Source organism: Propithecus coquereli, unplaced genomic scaffold, assembly GCF_000956105.1.
Source record: "Propithecus coquereli isolate 6110/MARCELLA unplaced genomic scaffold, Pcoq_1.0 Scaffold1, whole genome shotgun sequence".
Lineage (NCBI taxonomy): Eukaryota > Metazoa > Chordata > Mammalia > Primates > Indriidae > Propithecus > Propithecus coquereli.
In genome coordinates this window covers 15,679,039-15,686,147 of record NW_012133857.1, presented here as the reverse complement: position 1 = coordinate 15,686,147, position 7,109 = coordinate 15,679,039, and positions in this window count along the sequence as shown.

Below are 7,109 nucleotides of genomic sequence, written 5' to 3'. Positions count from 1 at the left end.
CCTATGGGAGGCTGCCCCGCAGGCTCAGGAGTCCTAGGAAGAAATTGGGCACTTTATGGCCTGGGGCAATTCCTCTGAGCCTCAGTTTCTAAAATGGGGAGAATACTAGCATCCCTCTCCCCAGGTGGTTCCAAGTCTCCAGTGATGTGGCGTGCCAGCTCCTGTGCTGGACTCACAAGAGTGCCAAATGAATAGCGACATTTTTTTATCCCTTGTTTTGAACCTTACAGTTCAGATGATTCTTACATCACTATTGTGCCCATTATACAGCTGTAAAAACTGACACCTGAATAGACCCTGGAAGGAAGGAATGGCACAGGCAGCGAGGTGCCCTGGGTTTCCTGGCTGAAAGGTCTGAGCATTTTCTCTGCAGGCCAGACCAGGCCTCCATAAATGATTCTCCTCCCCAGATGTCAGCCCCTCTCCCAGCTGAGGACCCCACATCACCACTCCCTGGGGACAAAGGCATCCTCAGGCTTTATTATTTTTTTTTGGCTGTACTTTAAATTATTTCTAATTTTAATTTAAACTCCAATTAGCTGTACCAGCTAAACGGTGTCAGTGCCCTGAAGTCACAGCTCCAAATCACCCCTCACCCCTCTTTCCCCCTGGCGGGGAAGGGATTGTCACGTGGGCTGAACAGGGCTGGGTCTTGGGGGCTCTGTCAGCACTCCCTCCCTCCCAAAGCATCCTGGTCAAGGGGATGACGGGGGCAACAGACACATCATAGGCAGAAAACTGGGTTGGGGACTCTCTGGGCTTTCATTAGCCCCAGCTCCCAGGAGAATGGGGACCATACAGCTGGGGTGTGGTCACCAAATAAGACAGCATGTGCTGTGCTCTCACTATGGGCCAGTGCTGTGCTAAAGGATCTGTGACACTGGACCTCTAGTCCTCACAGCAACTTTCCATGCTGCAGATAACTCGGCCTAGCTTGGGTCTCCCACTCTTAATCAGCACAGCAAGTATTTGAGCCCAGGTTTGTCTTGGCCCAGAGCCTGAGGTCTTGGTCATAACACTACAAACCCCAAGACTTGCCCTCTGGCTCTCACCGCCTCCCCAGGGTGCTGCGTGCACACCACACCCTCACAGTGTCCCACGTGCTCACACACACACCGGGCTCTCACCTTCCTGCTCCGCACGGTCACCACACACCTTGTCACACCCCCTCCTGCTGCTGACACCCACGCCCAAGCACTCTCAGTTCCCCACAATCACAGTCACTCCCCAAGCACACCCTGGCAGTTTCATACAGTCAGAGTGTGTCTGCCACCAGTCATACACTCCCACCGTGGCCCCACACTGCCACGTACAGCCACTCAGACACCTCCACACCTCACACACACAACCACACACATGCATGCCACACAGTTGCCCTCTGCCGGCCTGCCTGCCACACCCCAGCTTGGTCAACATCAGGAATGAGGAAACCCAAGGGACCAGTCCTCTCCCTTGGTGACCAGGTCTGTCTGGTCACAGCAGCTCGGTGGCGGAGGGAGAGGAAGAACCACATGTGAGTGCACACACATAAACACACTCATAGATACTTTCACACATTAGCCTGGTGAGCTGGGATCCCAACACCAGGGGCTCCCACAATTAACGGATCTAATGTATTCATGGCCAGCTGGTCACCATGATACACCCAGTGTGCAACACTGAACCTTCCAGACACACAGGGACACACGTACGGGCAGGCAAAGATACACACACACACACACACACACACAGAGGGGACAAAGAACACACCAAGCTATGGTACACACACAGTTGCAAAGGACCCACACAGAGCCTCAGGACACACAAGCAGACGCACATACATACAAGCAAGTCACACACGTGAAAAAGAATGTGCACGCACAGGGGCAAGTCCCACAGTGCCAAAGAACACAGGAGACACAGACACACAACATACCCACAAGCCAAGATACAGGCAACTCAGCACAAGAAGACAGGGTCGCTGCATACAGGGTAGGGCACCCCAATTCGTACCAAATCCTTCTGTCCCAGTTTAGATACGGGTTCAGGGGGGCTCTTTTGGGGAAGTGGGAGCAGTGCTGATGTTCACCTCCTACCTCTCCACCACCAGTCAGGAGGGTGCTCCCCTCCATCTCCTCCCCTACACTGTCTGGGCCCCCCACGGGGGGAGGCATCTGGATTAGGGGGCAGGGAAAGACCGCACCAGACGGGGCCACCAGGGCAGGGGTCTCGGAGGGGCGGAGGGGCGGAAAGGAAGATGGTTGAGACAGGAACCACGCCCAGCCCAGAGACCGATCGAGAGACGGAGAAAGACTCCAAGACTGAAAGAGAGAGCGAGGAGGAGGCGCCGCGCAGGTCGGGCCGGCTGGGACCCAGGGGAGGGAGGGGAGGGAGGCGAGGCCCGGCGGGCGGCTCGGCCTCGGCCGGCGGTAGAAAACGAGAGGAGGCTGGACAGGCAGGGGGAGGCGAGCGTGGGCCGGGGGCGCGGCTCCGGGAGGACAGGATCAAGGGGGCGGCTGGGTGGGGGTGGGGCGATGGAACACGCCGAGGGCGAGGGACAGACGAAGCGGGTCTGGCGAGAGGCGGACAGGGGAACACAGAGGGGGTGGGAACAGACGGACCGACACGGGGCCTCGGAGAGATTCGGAAAGGACGCACAGACTCCTCGGAGGAGCGGGGGACACACAGGTGGGCAGAGGGGCTGGGAGCTGTCGGACGAAAGGGTCTCAGCCCCCACTGTTGAATGGTGGGACGGACGGACGAAGGGACAGAGGCACCGGCGAGTCTCGGCGTACGGCGGGACTTTCACTGGCCGCAGCTCAGTTTCTCAGTTTCAGAAACGGGAAACGGGGACCGGAGCGGGGAGGAGGCAGGGAGGACGGCGCGCCCTCGGGGTAGCGCTGATCCCGAGCTCGGGCCCGGTTCTCACTCACCTCTGGGCCCAGGGCCAGGAGCCGAGGGTCGCGGCGGCGGGGTCCGGCTCCCCGCGCGGCTCCGGGGCGCGCGCGCGGACGGGGGTCGGCGCGGGCCCGATGGGGACGGGCCCAGCGGCCAGGGAGGTACAGCTCGGCTCTCGGCGCGGCGGGCGGATGCCGGGGTCGCTCGGGGGTTCTGGGCTGCCGCCTCTCGCTCGGGCGCCGCGGCACACGGAAGTGCAAGGGGGCGGGGCGGGGCGGCGCGACCTCGCCCAGGTGCCGGCCCAGCCCCGCCCCGTCCTCGAGAGAGTCCGCCCCTCCCCCAAGAGGGTCCGCCCCTCCGAGGCCCCGCCCCGGCTTGCTGGGAGTCGGGGTACCCGGTCTCTCCGCCTCGCTCTGTGAGGGTCAGCCTCCTGGCCTCTCTGCCCTCTTGGGCACACTTCGCCTCCCTCTTGCCGTTAGCACGCAAGCCAGTCCCCGCAGGGGCCCCCACTTTGCGAAGGAAGACGCCGAGGCCCGGGGGCGGCGCCCCCCATACACAACCGGGCGGAGGAGGCGCCCGTGGGTGTTCCCCCGCTCCCCACGCCCACGCCGGGGACTCTCCGCGGGCCAGCTGGCCCGCCTCGCCTGGCCTCACTCCTTCTCTTCCTGTTGGCTGGAGCGCGGCCGCGGCCGGCTCGGTGCCCGCCGCCAGGCCTGCCGGTCCCAGCCCTGCCCCAAAGAGGGAGCTGGTTAGACTCCAGGGCTCTCGCTGGTCTGCCGCTGCACTGCTAGTCCGGCGGCTCTGGGAGCGCCCCTAACCCGATCTCTCAGTCTTCTGCTCTCCTGCCCCCACCTTTGAGAGCTCCCCATCGCCCCTGGCAGGCGCCTGAGCTTCCTTTCCAGACTTGCAACTTGGTTGTCATACATAAGTCATTCATTCACTCATTCATTCATTCACCGAGTGTTCCCTAGGCCCGAAGCCTGGGAACCACCTGGGGTCCAGGGAGTCCATTCTCCTTCCCCCAAAGCTCAGAAAGCCAAGCCCATACTCAACCAAAGAAATGTCACTTCCCAGGAGGCAAAAACCACGGTTCCAGGTCCCAGGCCTCCTGGCGTACCACCTAGAGTGGATGGGGTTATGTCTAGATGGCTCTTCCCAGCTGAGACCCAAGGGATGGAAGTTGGGGACAATCCCTGAGGAGGCCTGAACTTAGCAAGGGGCTTGTGACAGAGACAGGCCATGGCCAGGACTTTGGTCTTCTCAAGGAGCAATGGGAAGGTGGTAGATTCTATTACGACCTGGCAGGGTGACAGGCACAAATGGGCCTCCAGCAGGGAAGAGGAGAGGCTAGGAGAGGCTGGAGGGGGGCAGATGGGCTGCCACATTGTTTAGGTGGAAGGACCCTGGGCTGAGGTTGAGGAAGATGGATGCAGAGAGGCCAGACCAGGTGGGTTCCAGGGCTGCAGGAATCAGGCTGGGAAGAGTCCAGTTAGACCTCTGGGCATGGAGAGCCCTGGCAGAGATGTGGATCCCAAAATGCTGTTTTAGGTGTGAGGAGGGGGTTCTGGGCTGGAGAGAGAAAAACCACAATGACTCTTCCCGCCATGGGGAGGCAGCCCTGGTACCCTACACCCAGGAAGGAGAGATGACCCAATTTGAAAACCTGTTAATGTCCAGGTTCCCAACCCTGAGCACTGTCTCGTATCCCCATTGGGATCAACTCTTTCCACCAAGCTGGTCCCCGCTGGCCATACTGGACTAGCATTTGGGAAAGACATCTTTCTCCTCACAACCAGGCGTTTGAATATGCTGTTGCCTGGGGCCAAATGCCATTTCCCACCCACCCCCAGACCCCTGCCTGTCTTGGTTGTATCCACTCAAATGCCCCTCGTCCCTGATGCTCAATCCATGCCACTTCCCTGAGCTACAAGACTATATTCATTAGCATGTTCTGTGTCCTGGTCCCATCCCCCCTCACTTACCATGCCCCATGACTTTCCTGGAGCTGGGCTGGAGGGAAGGGTATATACTAGGTGAGCTTCAGGTGACCTTTGCCCACTTGGGATCAAGTTTCCTTTCTGGCTTCTCCTTCAGGTCCACAGTAGCCAACCCAGCCTCTCCCTTAACATAAACAATAGGCCCACCCTGTGCAAGGGGAGGGCTGACTCTTGGGAGCTCTAGGTTCAGCCACCAGACCTTTGTTCCCACACCCCACAGTTTGCCTTGGGAAAAGGAAATGAAGAATAACGGTTATCACTGATGGGGGCTACCCAGTACCAGGCTCTGTGTTGGGTGCTGGATGTGTGCAGTCTAAATAGTCCTCAAGACCCCAAGAGGTGAGGGGCGCTGTTAGTGCCAGTTTTGGTGATGAGCAAACTGAGGCACAGAGAAAGGTGAAGCCATTTGCCCGAGAGTACATAGTGAGTAAGTGGCAGAGGCAGGATTCAAACCAGGGTTTGTCTGGTTCCAAAGCCCATACTTAGCATCAAGTTCTCAATCCAACACTGCTGACCTTTGGGCCAGATCGTTCTTCGTTGAGGGGGCTCTCTTGTACGCTGTAGGGTGTTTAACAGCACACCTGGCCTATAGCCACTGGATGCCAGTAGCACCTCCCCCCCTTAACGTGGGACAGACAAAAATGTCTCCAAACATTGCCAAATGTCCCCTGGGGAGCAAAATTACCACTTGTTGAGAACCACTGCCTTAGAGTATACTGGTGTTACAGGAACAAGAAGGATTTAGGTTAGATAACAGGAAGCACTTTCTTGGTTCTCAGAATTTTACAGATTCATGAGCTCAGGGGCTGCTAGCACACACTGGCCTCAGCCAATCTTTCTCCTCCAGAGATTCGAAGGGGCAGTATGACATACTCAGAAAGGGGCAGAGGGGCTAAGGCTGTGCTGGCCATGATGGCAGCTGGGCTTTCCTCCATGAACAGGCCCTGGCTCCAAGGGGTCCCAGGGAGAACAGGTTTGTGTGAGGTCCAGAGAGACTGGGCCAAGCTTGGTGGGAGCCACCCTGCATCCTGGAGCTGCTTCTGGGTGCCACACTGGATAGGCCAGGTCAGGGTCCAGATGAGCTGGCCTCTGTGCCCCCATAACTTGCCTAGCACCAACCTAAGATGGGCCTGTTGAGGCCTGGGAGCAAACCTTGGTTGTGTGACCCTGGGCAGGTGACCACTCCTCTCCCAGCCTCAGTGTCCTCACCTATGAAGGGGCTGATGGCAGACTCATGTTGGAGGCTGAATAAGGGTTAAGTGAGGGCCGGGCGCGGTGGCTCACGCCTGTAATCCTAGCACTCTGGGAGGCCAAGGCGGGCGGATTGTTTGAGCTCAGGAGTTCGAGACCAGCCTGAGCAAGAGCGAGACCCTGCCTCAACTGAAAATTAGAAAGAAATTAATCGGCCAACTAAAAATACATAGAAAAAGAAATTAGCCGGGCATGGTGGCTCATGCCTGTAGTCCCAGCTACTTGGGAGGCTGAGGCAGAAGCATCACTTGAGCCCAGGAGTTTGAGGTTGCTGCGAGCTAGGCTGACGCCACGGCATTCACTCTAGCCCAGGCAAAAGAGTGAGACTCTGTCTCAAAAAAAAAAAAAAAAAAAAAAAAGGGTTAAGTGAGTGGTATGTACAGACCTTCGGCCAGGGTGGACACCTGGTGAAGGTTTAGCCCACACTGGCCAGGGTTTATAGTCATGGTCATTGTGCCAAGTCACAGGTTGTCAGCCTTGAAAGAGCCCTCGAGGTCCTCTCATGTTGTGATGTGGAGTGTAAATCTCTGAACAGAGCTGGGCTCACAGCAGCTGCCAGAAGTGATGTTTTCCTTTTCTCCCCCTCCGGGTTTGCAGCCAAGGACATGGGCCAGGGGTGGCACTAGGCAATACCCAGACTCCCACCCACAGCACCCACCCAGGGCTGTTCCTCTGTGGGCTCCCTGACAGTTGGTCTAGAGGAGAAGAAGCCTGATTCCTGCCACTTCTGCCCTGTCCAAAAACCATGAATCCTGGGGGGCCCCCAAGACCCACCCCCTTCATGGGAAATCCAAGACTCAGCCAAACAATCTGGAAAAAGCCTCTTTGTCCCTGAGGCCTACCCAGCTGAAGGGAGACAGGGTCCCCCACCTGATCCCTGCCAAGAGTTGGTCCTCGTCCTGGCCTCTCTGCCTCTCATACCTTCTTTCTCTTTCTGCCTCTCTGTGTCGCCATCCTTGTCCCTGAAGCTTTGGTTGCCAGGGC